The 14,650-nt window shown below is 42.9% G+C and overlaps 1 protein-coding gene across 5 annotated transcripts in view; it reads left to right on the forward strand.

The window, feature by feature from the left end:
• The window catches only part of baz2ba (bromodomain adjacent to zinc finger domain, 2Ba), a 134,043-nt gene that overhangs the window by 23,778 nt on the left and 95,615 nt on the right, over positions 1-14,650 (forward strand). For all 5 annotated transcript variants that reach the window (XM_080730562.1, XM_080730565.1, XM_080730563.1 and 2 more), the window contains exon 2: positions 5,818-5,861. The gene's annotated coding sequence lies outside the window, so the exon portion shown is untranslated. The remainder of the gene's footprint in view (positions 1-5,817; positions 5,862-14,650) is intronic.

A 14,650-nucleotide genomic window follows, 5' to 3' on the forward strand; every position in this document is an offset into this window, starting at 1 on the left:
AAGCTTAAGTCTATTGACCCCTCAGTCATGACATTTTCAATGTCCCCCTTCGACCAAGATGGATGAAAATGCTAGTTTGTTCACTGCAGAACTTTATTAACAGTAGCTCAACATTGAAGATGTTGAAATCACATCTCTCAGCCTGTTCTCAGGCCTGCTAAGTCACACACAGTAGTCATATTGCATTGAATTGTAGTTTACCATCTCAGTGGCACCAACAACACTTAGTTAGTGAGCTTTGTATCGATGTCATTCCAGTCCTGCATGTTTACTGGCTTATATTCCACTTGTATGGTTGATCCTGAGGGCAAGTCAGGTGTTGAAACAGTAACACACCACTGTAGGCAAGAGACATTGACCGAAGTGCTGTACATGGTGCATAAATGACAAACAGGCCTACCAGTAAGACTCCCTAATCGGGAGATAAGCGACCGTCAGGTCACATGTATACACAAAGACGGATGTAACTGGCATTGGTTCCTAGTTGTGTGGACAATGTATAGTTTTGGTTGGCTCAGAGAATGTGGGGTGTACCGATTTTCGTGATTTTAGGGCAAAATGTGTAGGAGCAGTGTCAAAAAATGTGTTTGAAAAAATCTGCCTGATGGGGGCGCTATATGGGACAGATCCATGTTGATGACATGAGTGTAGACATACTGTGTAGCGATTTGCGCAGGAAAATTAAGGAACATTAAAAGCCAGCGAAAAAACAAATGTGTCTTAGGAAGAGATTTAAAAACATCAATAGAATGCCTTGTTTGTGTTTAGCTATGTCACATTTAATCACATTTGACCCTTAAATACCCTGCAGTGACATATTTTCATGTGTTTAATTGCAGCTGTCCTGTTAATGTAGTTAGTCCTGTTAATTCACATGGGCGGAGCTTAGAACCTAATTATCTAATGTCCTCCTAATGTAGGATTTTGTCAGATTGTTAAAACTTGAGTTGTGTTGAGTTTATTCAACTTTTGAAGTGAAATATGTGTTCTATGGCTCAAAATAGATTTTTTGACATGCTCCACATATTAGTAAAGCAAGTGGAAAGTGGTGTCCTGCTAATGTTGTAAACCGCAGGTTTGAGCTAAAGGGTCCTGCTAAACCACATCTACCAGTATAGGTGTGTGTGTGTGTGTGCGTGCGTGCGTGCGTGCGTGCGTGCGTGCGTGCACTAGAGCTATAGACCATTATGGTTTGATCAGTGCCATTATCACAAACACTGTTGGTGTGGATGACATCTGTCACTGCTTGGTGCTAAATTGAGCTGTAATGGCTGCTATATACTTTGCACTAGCCTACATGCTTTTTACACTTAAAGGAACCATACTACCCTCATTGCATGTCATTGTCTGTTCACAGCTTTGGCCACATTGTGCCTGACATTGAATTCTCAATGGTCTCATCATATTCGACAGTTCAATATGACAATTCAACAATTCATTTTGGTCTTCAGTGACATATAGGTGCTATACACAGTCGCAGGGGTGGAAAAAGTACTCGCATATTTTACTCAAGTAAAAGTATCAATACTGCAAGTCCAGAATTCAAAATATACACGAGTAAAGGTTTGAAAGTGTTGGCATCAAAATGTACTTAAAGTACCAAAAGTAAAAGTACAAAATGTTTGAAAATAGATAGTCTATTTGCAAATAGCCTATTGGTATAAAATAGGTTTTATAATATTATAATTTTATATCTGCAAAGTAACTAGTAAGTAAAGTTTTTAAATATGCCTACTTGTAGTGGAGTAAAAGTACAATGTTTGTATCCGAGATGTAGTGGAGTAGAAGTATAAAATAATGGAAATTGGAAATACTCCAGTAAAGTACCTCAAAGTTAAATGTACTTAGTTAATAGTTACTTTACACCACTGCATGATACTACACTGCTGCCCTCCTCTGACTGCCATGCTCTGCTGCTCTCTATCTGTTGAGTCTGTCTGTTCCTCAACTCACTTGGAAATAGTTTGGCGTGTCTCAGTGTTGCTTATGACAAGAGCCTCCTTGACTGGTTTGTAGGGCTGTCACAATTATTACTTAATCGTCTAATCGCAATTATTTGACATAATCGCAACTAATTTTTATGATAATCGTCATAATCGTTTACATCTTGAAAATGTTTATATATGTTCAAACATTTAAAAAATAGTGGAAATAGTGGAAATAGCTCACAACGTGTCGCATCGTCGCATCGTGACGCGTCGCATCGTGCATCGTGACGCGTTGTGAGTTGTCAAATATGTCAGTAATTTCTTTGCATATTTAGGTTATGTGCCATATCTGCCATGTGCAACTTCAAAGCCTACAAACCAAACAGAAATGTAATTGTCAATGACAAATACACAATTAAATCATTAATTGCAATTATTTGAGTGACAATTAATCGTCATGTAAAATGTCATAATCGTGACAGCCCTACTGGTTTGGATTGAAAACAAAACATTAGTTTCACATTGAGCGATCAGTGGTTTTCCACAAGTATCGCAAAGCTTAGTATGTTGTTCGTCAACCCATGCGACAGTAATCATTTGACTTTCAGTCAGCGGAAGTAAGAGCGACATTGGCTTGTAATATGGTAGAGGTTTCTTGTTTAATAACACTACAATGACAAAGCACTGTAGGAATATGTGAGGAATATGTTGTAAACAATAATCATTACTCATTTTGTTCATTAGGATTTCATTACTCTTCATCTATTCTAACGAAAATAACAGGAAAATGCAAAGATTTCTGTAAAATAAGGTAACAGCCAAGGTAATTATGTGTCATAAATCAATGAGCAGGTGTGGTGAGGTTTTCTGAAGCTCTTAAAATGGAAACTGGACATGTACCGTGTTCTGTTGGTTGTGTGCCACAGGTGAGAGAGATCTCAGCCATCCTGTCAAGCCAAAGTGGACACTGAACAGGCTGGACAGCAGTGCTCACTGCTCACTCAACCAAACATGAATCAAATGTGCTTTGATATCTTTTGTCTTAAACATCCCGGTCGCTAGCGCGTTTGTCGAGACTGTTTTAATTGATGGACCGATCAAAGGATCACATCTCATCAAAAGTGAAATACAAGTGAAGGAGAAGTACAGCTAAAAGAGAATGCTGTCCATTCCAACATGGACTGTGTGTGCTTACATACATACTGAATCTAGTAAGAAGGCACAGTTCATTTACGTTGTTTTGAAACCAACGATGTAGTAGGTCCTAATAGTACTAGGCTTTCATTTTTCTTTTCCTGCTTAATATGCATTTTTAAAGAAATATTCTATACTGTTTACAGCAGGTTAATAACTCTACTCCAAAGTACTTCTCTGTATAATAAGCAAAAAAAACTCTGGAAAACTGTAATATGTAATATGTACCGCCACAGAACATGTGGGTGTTCTGAAAGCCATATCCCATCCACCACGGCTCCTGTCGAGCCACTGACTAGAACCAATGCTCTTAATACCTGAGTTGTGGAGGTTTTACCCTTTATTGCGATAGGTTGTGTTTATGAATGGTCACTGAAGAGATATTTCAGAGGTGTTTGTACCTCCTTGAAGTTCCCTTCCCCGCTGCTTTGACAACTTCTGTTCTGACCAATCACCAGTAGCTGAACTAGTTCGGCCAGTCAAAACATCGCGGAGGCGCAGTCGCGCAGAACAACCGAAAAATGTTCTGAGATCGTCCACCTGAAGCTCTGACCCATGTCATAATTGTAGTTTGACTTGGTAGCCAGCTGTTCTGGTATAGTATGCAATGCATTGGGCTTGAGGGGGCTTTCACTTTAGCCCATAGAGGGCGGCCATAGCTGAGTGGTTAGCAATGGTGGAAAAAGTACTCACATATTTTACTTTAAGTAAAAGTATCAATACTGCAAGATAGAAATACTCTGTTACAAATAAAGGGTCCGGAATTCAAAATGTACTTGTAAAAGTATGAAAGTGTTTGCATGAAAATGTACTTAAAGTACCAAAAGTAAAAGTACAACATTTTAGAAAATAGCTGATCTACAAGCTCACAACACGTCGCATTGCTATTTTCAAATAGCCAAGGTATAAAATAGGGCTAAAAAGTACAGAGTAAAAGTAAAGGTAAAATATTTGGATCCGAGATGTAGTGGAGTGCAAGTATTGGAAATTGGAATTACTCAAGTAAAGTACAAATACCTCAAACATCTACACAAGTGCATTACTTAAGTAAATGTACTTAGTTACTTTACACCACTGGTGGTTAGTGAGCCCGCCTGGGCAGCCAGAGGCTGCGCAGTCTGCAACCCAAACTAGTCTGGCGTAGATATAATACTTTTCTAATTACTATGTTAGATTTCCTATCTCAAGCAAGTTTAAGTTTCTGCAGGTACATTTTCAGACTATACTGAAATGAATGGAATACAAGGCCTCCCATGAAAATGTGATGTCAAGGATACCGTGCGTCGCAGTCAGTGCTCTAAACACAGTCAGGCACCGGTCCGGTATGAGCCTCATTTGTAAAGACAAGAATGCTCTTGGTTTATTTGGCTGTCATTTGTTGAAATTGCTAAAGAAAAAGAAAGAAAACCTCTTCTGTTTTCTCCACAGAATCCCCAAAAATGTTAAAATCATGGAAATAAATAAAAAAAGTCAAGTATTTATTTTAAAGAGCCAAGCAACCCTGTCTCTGTGCTGACAAGGCGTCTGCCCGCCAACGTTCGTCGTGTTGCCGTTGACCAGATGGACATGTTTACTGTCAACAGAACCTTGTTAGCTGGCTCCCCGCACATGTGCTATAACACTCGTGTTGGTTTAGACAAAATGTGTGCCTGTGCCTGTGTTTGTGTGTGTGTGCACGCGTGCATGCTTGCGTGCGTGTGTGAGCGTGTGTGTGTGTGTGTGTTTCCCTCCCTTAACATGTGCCCATGTGTCTGTGAATGTTTGTGGGGGTGTCCATGTGTCTCTGGCTCCCTGTATATACCGGTACGTTGTGTGTGTGTGTGTGTGTGTGTGTGTGTGTGTGTGTGTGTGTGTGTGTGTGTGTGTGTGTGTGTGTGTGTGTGTGTGTGTGTGTGTGTGCGCGTGCGTGTGTGTGTGTGTGGGCCTCATTTCAGTGCGACATCGTTAGCGGTGTTCCAGTCTGTAGTGAGAGGAAATAGTGGCATCATAGTCGCTTGTCGCATGTTGTGTCACATAAGCCCTGCTTGTGGTGTTGCTGCTGCTCAGCTCAGATTTGTGGCTTTGAGGAGACAAGAGGAGCTCACAGACAATGTATGAGAGCTGGGCGTGAGAACGCCGCCGAGCCTTGGTTCTCTGCAAGAACCGTCTTGTGTTTGGGGAAAATATCCTCACACCAAAAAGCTCCAGTGTCTGGATCTATTTCGAACAAACAGGTTTTTCAAGAAAGGGCCCAGGGAGAAAGATATTTCTGCGTGAGTGTGTGTGTGTGTGTGTGTGTGTGTGTGTGTGTGTGTGTGTGTGTGTGTGTGTGTGTGTGTGTGTGTGTGTGTGTGTGTGTGAGTGTGTGTGTGTCCTTTGCGTGAGCGTTTGTGTGTGCGTGCTCGGCCGCAGCTGTGTTTCCGACGTCACACTGGTTTTTGTTTGATGTGTCAGTTGACCATAAATGAGCGCTGAGGCTGTTGCTTTGATATCAGGGTAGTTTTGGGGCTTCGTCCCCTCGGGGGGCCCGAACAGGGACGCATTCATTCATCACCGTTGCTATTATGCATAAATGCAACCATGTTCTGATCATGTCACTCTGTGGCTGATGGCTGGAAAGCTCCATTTATATTCTCACGGCAAAGTAATGCAATGTATGTGATAGAATGACAACGCATTTAATGTTTCTGCTTTTTTTGTTCCCTTTGTCTTTCAGGGCTTACAGCAGTTATGTCAAAGAGCTGAAGACATCTTTCAACAGTGAGTGCACCGTCTATTCTAAGAATGTGTCTGTACTTTAAAACATTTGCGATTTCTTTTTTTCATTCTATGTCATAAAACTTGCAGAATCGTTGGATTTCGGGCCTAATTTGATTCTCATTTGTTCATTTGTTCAGCGCAAGAGGGATTCTTTCCCCCGCTCTCTTCCAATTAAATTGAACAAGAACCCCTTGAAAAGCAGTTGTTTTGATTACATTACAAATTTGGGGTTTCATTCAGTGAATCGAGCAATTAATTACGTTTCTAGAATTCTAATCAGGATATTTTGTCTGAGGCCAACGTGCCTAATAAACGTCTTTTGACTTTATCATCTGTTTAGAGACAACACTGGGACGCACAATGGTTGTTAACCGTGCCCTGCAGTGCTAACGGGTTAGCTGGATCTCCGATTGTGTGTGTGTGTGTGTGTGTGTGTGTGTGTGTGTGTGTGTGTGTGTGTGCGTCATTGTTTATGTGCGTGTTTTGCACTCAGCTTTGATCGCTCTCCTCCTCTCAACCTCTCCTGTTTTTCTGTCTCTCTCCCTTCCTGTCTCTCAGCTTCCCTTTTTTTCCTCTCTCTCTCTCTCTCTCTCTCTCTCTGTCTCTCCCTCACTCTGTCTCTCTCTGTCTCCATGTGAGAACTCAGTTTTGTCAGGGGCGCGGCTGCGTCCTGAAGGCTTCACTTCACTACATACACGCACGCACACGCGCGCACGCACACACACACACACACACACACACACACACACACACACACACACACACACACACACTTCAAGGTGGCAGCTTGTTGTTCCACAATAAGACAATGACTTGCACTTTTCTTCCTTCCCGGGCTTAGCATGGGTAGCCTTGGGGCCGTGACTTTGTGTCACTGGATCCAGTGGGATCCTTTCATAAGCAGGTTTTTATAAGAGTCTCTTTGGCACTCGGGGGAGAAAAATATTCCCCCTTGGTCGTTGAGTTATTGTGAGTTGCTGATTTGATCCGTGCCAGTCATCTCTTACCAGTGCACAGTGAAATGTAAAAAAAAAAATCACACCCGTGTGAAGTGGAGCTGTGTGTGTGTGTGTGTGTGTGTGTGTGTGTGTGTGTGTGTGTGTGTAGATCATGTGTACCGATTTTTGTGACATTTGAAGAAAATATGTAGGAAAAGGAGCAAAAAGTGTGTTTTGGAGAAAATTCAAGATGGCGGAAAATCTATCCTGGCGCAAATGGGCGTGGCCTGTATGGGGAGATGCGTCTTGACCCAAGGAATCCAGGGAAAAAAGAATTTTAATTTTCCGATCTACGGTTCAAGAGTTACGGGGCAAAACGTAAAGTGGGCCGTTATAGCGCCACCATGAGGCCGAGTGATGTAATTATTTTTCAATTCATTCTTAAAATCATTATGAATCTCCTCTCCGAGGTTTGAAACTGTAGCTCCTATGGTTTACGAGAGAAAAATACTTGAAAGTGATTTCTTGCATTGTCCCATTATAAGTCAATGGGGACAATTAAGCGTCGTTTTTTGCCGATTACGTCGGCATGGTAAGGCGGATCGGAACGAAAGGTAATAGAACACCATTCCCGGCCGAGCCGCACATTTTGATGTATATATTGCGCGAGTGGCGTAAATGGTGCGGCACTAGTTACGCGCCGAAGTCAGGCTACATACAGACACACAGACAGACAGACACACACACAGACCCACACAGCCACGTATAGGGAGCTGCACACAGCTCCAAAAAAAAGTGTTCATTTAAGTATGTACAAATGTAACCAAATGGACGCGTAACGGTTACATTTCGTACACTCAATTCAATTCAATTCAAAGGGCTTTATTGGCATGAGAAAACATACGTTTACATTGCCAAAGCAGAAGTGTACACAATACAATCAGAACAAAATATGTACAGGTGAAAACAGTTTTCATGCATCACGGTAACGTACAGGCAGAGCAGGGATATATATACAATGGTTTTTAAGGTGGTTGGGTTCCATTTGATATCCTTCTCTTATCACAGCAGCTCACGAATCTTGCTGCTGTGTTTGCACAATGTTTTACTTCACCCAGCAGGTATGGGAGTTTTTCATCATTGGTCATATTTTCAAACTCTCCTTGGGTGGTTATGATCTGTGGGAAGTATGTGTCTCTGATGTCTTGGTACAGCGGACAGGTGGTTAGAAAGTGTAGCTCAGTTTCCACTTCATTTTGTGTGCAGTGGGTGCAAAGTCTGTCTTCTCTAGGGAGCCAGGTATGCCTGTGACGTCCTTTCTCGATTGCAAGACTAGTCAAGATTTTTCTTTGTTTTGGGTCGGCCACCTTGCTCAGGTATTCTGTGTGTCTAACACTCTCTGAGTTACAAATGGATAAATTCACAAGGTGTATTGTGTGTGTGTGTGTGTGTGTGTGTGTGTGTGTGTGTGTGTGTGTGTGTGTGTGTGTGTGTGTGTGTGTGTGTGTGTGTGTGTGTGTGTGTGCGCGCGCATTAGGGATGACGATAAGCAATATTATCGTTTATCGTGATAAAAAACGATAATCGTATCGTGGAGATTTAATATATTGTGATATCGTCCTCAGTCATGCACTGGGATCAATTCACCTTTTATTTGCCGAGCTGCATATCCGGTACCACTTAAACCCTCTATAATTGGTAAAAGGTACTTATAATATACATACTTGATAGTCTTTTTCTCACTCTCTTTGAAATGTCTTTGCCAAAAAATAGCTGATCTACAAGCTCAACACGACGGGTTGTGAACTTGTAGATCGGCTATTTTTTGGCAAATGTTCCGCTCCAGGTTAATGTATTTGGATTATCGCGATGATATCGTAAATCATGATTTCTTTTGTCACAATAATCATGATATGACTTTTTCATATCGTCCCATCCCTAGTGTGCGTGCGTGCGCGTGTTTGTGTGTTTTGTGTGAGTGCTTGAGCGAAAATGGCGATGTCATTCACTATGGGTGGCACTGGCTACGATGTGTCCTCGTGTCATTCTCGATAAGAACTGATGATCCTTTTTCTTCTGGGAACGGGTTTCTGTTGGGAGGAGGTGTGAAAGAAGCCGTAGCAAGTGGTCCACATCGCTGGCTGTTCCTAACACGTGTCGTCCGAGCCGCCTGGCTCTTCTTCCTGCAGCCCATAGAGAACGAGCAGAACACGAGCAAACATGGAACTCGTCCAAACAGCTACGGTGTAATTAGCCGACATTTGTTGCTCTGAAGACAAGAGAAGGAGAAGGGAGAGAGAGAGAGCTGCTCAACTCAAATACCCAAAGGGATATGCAAATTATGAGAGAGAGAGGAGGGGGGGAGGGTATAATAGCACATAGACATAATTATATTGTGTACATGCGTGCATAAACGCGTTGTGTGTGTGTACGACGCTGTGCAAGGTTGTTTTATACATGTGTGTTATAAACGCAATGAACCTTTTATCGCGATAATTCCTCTCTCATGTGATTTGCCACTAGAAGACATGAACCATTGATTCCCGGAAAATACTTTATAAATAATAAAGTCGTTAGGCTAAAGGGGACAAACAAGGACGTTTCCTCTCCCCTGTAACATTTATCAGCTATTTAGTGTGCTTGCCTTTAAGAGACATGCTAAAAGTATGCAGCGAGGCGTGCACACACAGCAATAGTTAAGAACATATCGTCACTGTCGGGCAGAAACCTCGTATCTCCAAGTTTCAAATCACATTCACATTCACATTTTTTCAATGTAAAGCACTGCTTTCGTCATAAGGCCATCGCACAAAAGTAGTGAAAACAGCTGTTGTTGCTGCTTGTATATCGGCTGTTTTCACTAGTTTAAATCATTTTAAAAATGATAAGTACAAAACAAACTGTTTTGGACATACAAGGTTTCCACCAGACAACGACATATATATATATATATATATATATATATATATATATACATATATATGTATATACATATATATATATATATATATATATATATATATATATATATATATATATATATATATATGCATATATATATAACACAGTGGCCCCTGTGCGCCAACAGCACTCTGCTTGCTACAGAACGGCTTGTGTGTTTGGCTAAACACTTTGTCGCACGCATGGTGTTGCGTGCCGGAATTAGCCGATCTACAAGCTCACGATGCGCCACAACGCGACCCCATTGTGAGCTTGTAGATCTGATTCTCTTTGGCACGCAAATCAAGCTTTTGAAATCAGGCTTTTTGTGTTTGTAGGTTGTACCGTGTGTGTGCCTTGTCTGTGCACGTGAGTGCACACATGCATACGCGCATACGGTATACATCACAGGGAGCTGCTGTAATGCATGCAGGCTAGCTGTACTTAAGCCAAGGTGCTGCGTGAGGAAGGATGCGGCAGTGCACGGCACAGCTCCCATCTGTTTGATCCAGGCTTGAAATGCAATGCCTTTTAATGACAAAATACTGAGTGACTGGGAGGTGTGCAGGGGAGGGAGCTCTTTGTGTGTGTGCTTGCGTGCGTGCGTGCGTGCGTGCGTGCGTGCGTGCGTGCGTGCGTGCGTGTGTGTGTGTGTGTGTGTGTGTGTGTGTGTGTGTGTGTGTGTGTGTGTGTGTGTGTACAAGAGAGAGACAGAGAGAGAGAGAGGAGGCATAAAAGGGAGAGGGGGAAGGAGAAGGAGAGAGAAAAACATCTCGAAGGTCAGGAGCAGCGGGCGGCCGTAGGGGAGAGACACGTGAGACGGAGATAGTCTTGCGTCAGCCCCACAGCAGTCATCTGTGTGTGTGTGTGTGTGTGTGTGTGTGTGTGTGTGTGTGTGTGTGTGTGTGTGTGTGTGTGTGTGTGTGTGTGTGTGTGTGTGTGTGTGTGTGTGTGTGTGTGCATACTCCTGTGGGGCCAGCATTTCCATCCCTCTCCCACTGTGTGTTGCAGCAGGGCGGCATGCAAGTGTTTCTATTCCTAGTGCCTAGATGTACCAGATAGATGGATAGGTATAGATATTTTGATAGGTATTTTGATAGATGTTTTGATAGATAGATGGATAGATAGATAGATAGATGGATAGATAGATGGATACATAGATGGATAGTAGGGATGGGACGATATGAAAATGTCATATCACGATTACTGTGACAAAATAAATCGCGATTTACAATATTATCGCGATAATCAAAATCCATTATCCTGGGGCGGAATATTTGCCAAAAAATAGCAGATATACAAGCTCACAGCGCGTCGCAATGCGACGCATTGTGAGCTTGTAGATTGGCTATTTTTTGGCAAAGACATTTGATAGAGAGTGAAAAAAGACTATCAATCAAGTACGTATATTATAAGTACCTTTTACCAATTATAGAGGCTTTAAGTGGTACCAGATATGCAGCTCGGCAAATAAAAGGAGAATTGATCCCAGTGCATGATGAGGATGATATCACGTTAAATTAAATCTCCACAATATGATTATCGTGAGTGTTTTTCATCACGATATTCGATAATATCGCTTATCGTCCCATCCCTAATGGATAGATACTGTAGATGGATAGATGGATAGATGGATAGATAGATAGATGGATAGATGGATAGATAGATGGATTGATAGATGGATAGATATATGGATAGATAGATAGATAGATAGATGGATAGATAGATGGATAGATAGATGGATAGATAGATGGATAGATAGATGGATAGATACAATAAACAGCAAAATCTTGATTTAACTGAACACTCGACGTACACACAGCATTTGGCTGTGTTTAAATGGATTGAATGGAGGTCTACTCGCTCACCGGAGCTCCATGTAATATTTTACATGGCTCCTGTCATGGTGGAGGGGGAAATTACACCCTGTAGCTGTATGGGGGAGGAATCTGTGTCTGGGCGCCTGTTGAAAGAGCTGAACAGGATTTCCATCAATCCATGTACTATCATCTTTCACTTTGTGTTCACAAGCCTTTTTTTTTGTTTTGTTTCTCGCAGCCTCCTCTTTCCCAGTGCCCTTAGTTTAGACCGGCTCCTTTTTTTAAAAGGAGAAGTGTTCAGAGAGATTGTGACTAAACATTTAGTACTTTGCACTTGCCAGCTATCGTTGGAAAGAGATTGTCCTCGGGATAGTAGCAGCGGTAGCAGACTATACGCCAGTGTGTTAGCCTGTGTCTCTTTAGCTGACTATCTCTGCTTTCTTTTGCCTGCCACTGTTGTTGTCGTTATCCTGATCAATCGTTTTGTGTTCTCATGAACAAGCACAGCATACACGCTGGTTCTGCACCGACTTGCATTCATTTCACGTCCCATCCCTTAAATATAACCAATTTAAACCCTAACCTTTACCCCAATCAGAACCCTAACCCCAAAAGATACATTGTCACTGTCGGGCAGAAACCTTGTATCTCCAAGTTTCAAATTTGTGATTTTGTTTTTGCAAAGTAAAGCCCACAAAAGTAGTGAAAACAGCTGATCTACAAGCACACAACGCCTCGCACTGTAGATCAGCTGTTTTCACTGGTTTAAATCATTTAAAAAATGATAAATACAAAACAAACAGTTTTGGACATACAAGGTTTCCACCCGACAACGACAACATGCATAACAGTCACTAACCATCTGAAACTGCAGTAAAATCTAATTCATTTGGCTCCTAGGAACACACACGCACACGTGTGCACACACACACACACGCACACGCACACGCACACTCTCACACACACACGCACACTCACACACACACGCACACACACACACACACACACACACACACACACACACACACACACACACACACACACACACACACACACACACACACACACACACACACACACACTCAGATACATTGGTGCATAACCTAAGACGACCAAGGCCCTTCCAACCATTACATTATGTGTGGTATCAACAATGTTCAACCCACGCTAGCCAGTGCAAACTGGCCTCCCCTCTCCCTGTCTCTGTGAGGGGGGGGGGGGCAGGAGGACACAGAGAGAGAGAAGCTGCTCTTTTTACACAACACTCAGTGAGTGCCCCATGAATCACTGCTCTCACACAGGGAGCCTCAGTCCAGCCAGCGCAGGGGCGGCCTGCCTGCCCGCCCGGGCCATAACGCGCGTGGTCACGAGGGGGGCCATTTTGAATGGCGAGCTAGCCCAGACAAAACAGGCAGCAAGAAAGAATGCAAGCTGTGAGCTTTTCCCCCGAAGACAGGAGGAGTGAGTGGACCCAGTGTCAAGGATACACTGGAATCTGTGGCGCTAATGAAACTCTGAGAGTGGGATTTTACTCAGTTATGTGTGTGTGTGAGTGTGTGCCTGTGTGCGTGTGTGCGTGTGTGTGTATGTGCGTGTGTGTGTGTGTGTGTGTGTGTGTGTGTGTGTGTCAGAAAGATTCCACACAACAGAGTGAGTCCACAAACCGCGCTCGTGTGTGTTCCTGTATGCCCGTGCGAGTGTCTGTATGTGCACGCATTTGCGCGTGTGCGCGCGTGTGTGTGAGAGAGAGAGTAATAAGTAGGGCTGTCACAATTTTTACATAATCGTCTAATCACAATTATTTGAGGTAATCACAATTATTTTGCATAATCGTCATAATCGTTTCCATGTTGAGAAATGTTACTATAGTTTCAAACACTTCCAAAAAAAGTAGTTGAAATAGCCGATCTAGCTCACAACGCGATGTTCCTTTTAAGTATAAAATTGTCAAATATGTCAGTGTGTACTGTGTAGGTTATGTGTCATGATTGCCATGTGCAACTTCAAAGCCTAAAAGCCAAACAGAATGTAATTGTCAACGACAAAAACACAATTAAATCGTTAATCGCAATTATTTGATTGACAATTAATTGTCATGTAAAATGTCACAATTGTGACAGCCCTAGTAATAAGAGTTATCAGTGAGTAATAAGAGAGGTGTTCAGTAGGGCTGGGGCAGAATAAAAAGAGACCCAGTAGGGATTAGCCTGACACTTCAGTCCGCACATCACCCCCCCCTGTTGGTGGGTGGTTTGTAGTGTGGACTGAAGCTGCACATATTTTAATCTATTTCAAACGCGCCTGAAGAGCGGGCGCATTGAATGGGCCAATCAGGGTTGTATGCTTGGGGCACGTGAACTCTATGCTCCGGTCCCAGCCCCCTCCAAACAGAGCTATTGAGCTCACGTGAGACTCGCTCGTGGACTCTGATTGGTGTCCTCTGCCCACGTGAGAGTCTAGTGGACTCTGATTGGTCCGTGAAAACTGTCATGGCGGAGTCAGACTCGACTCGTATTATTAATAAACTATGAAATAGTGCCGTTTCCTCACGTTTTAATACCATTTTGCACTAACGTAAACATGCAGACATATAATATGTTATGAGAAATAACGTATTTTTGCAATGTCACGCCACGTCGCGTGTGTGTGTGTGTATGTGTGTGTGTGTGACGTCAATAGGCTTTAGCCCGCCCACGCCGAAATAGAATCTGCCCTGGTAATCTCAGACTCTCCCGGAGTGAAACGTAGTGAACGTAGTGTGAGATGTCTGGCGCTCGCAGTCAGGCAAAGTAGGGATGCCCCCACCCTGTGGCTCTCGCCCTCTCAGATCCTGGGACGTTTACTGAAGTTTACCGGGACTCTTTGCTGTGCTAATGGCCAGACCACATCCATATACAGGACCTCTCTCTCTCTCCACCCCTCCCAGACCATTACTGGAGCTCTGTCTCTGACTCCTCTGTCCCTCCCCCACAGCTTCCTGTCTCTTTTCCCCCCTTCAATTCCAACAAAGCGCACGCACACACACACACACACACACACACACACACACACACACACACACACACACACACACACACACACACACACACAC

This window comes from Nannobrachium achirus (genome assembly GCF_963921795.1).
Source record: "Nannobrachium achirus genome assembly, chromosome: 7".
NCBI lineage: Eukaryota > Metazoa > Chordata > Actinopteri > Myctophiformes > Myctophidae > Nannobrachium > Nannobrachium achirus.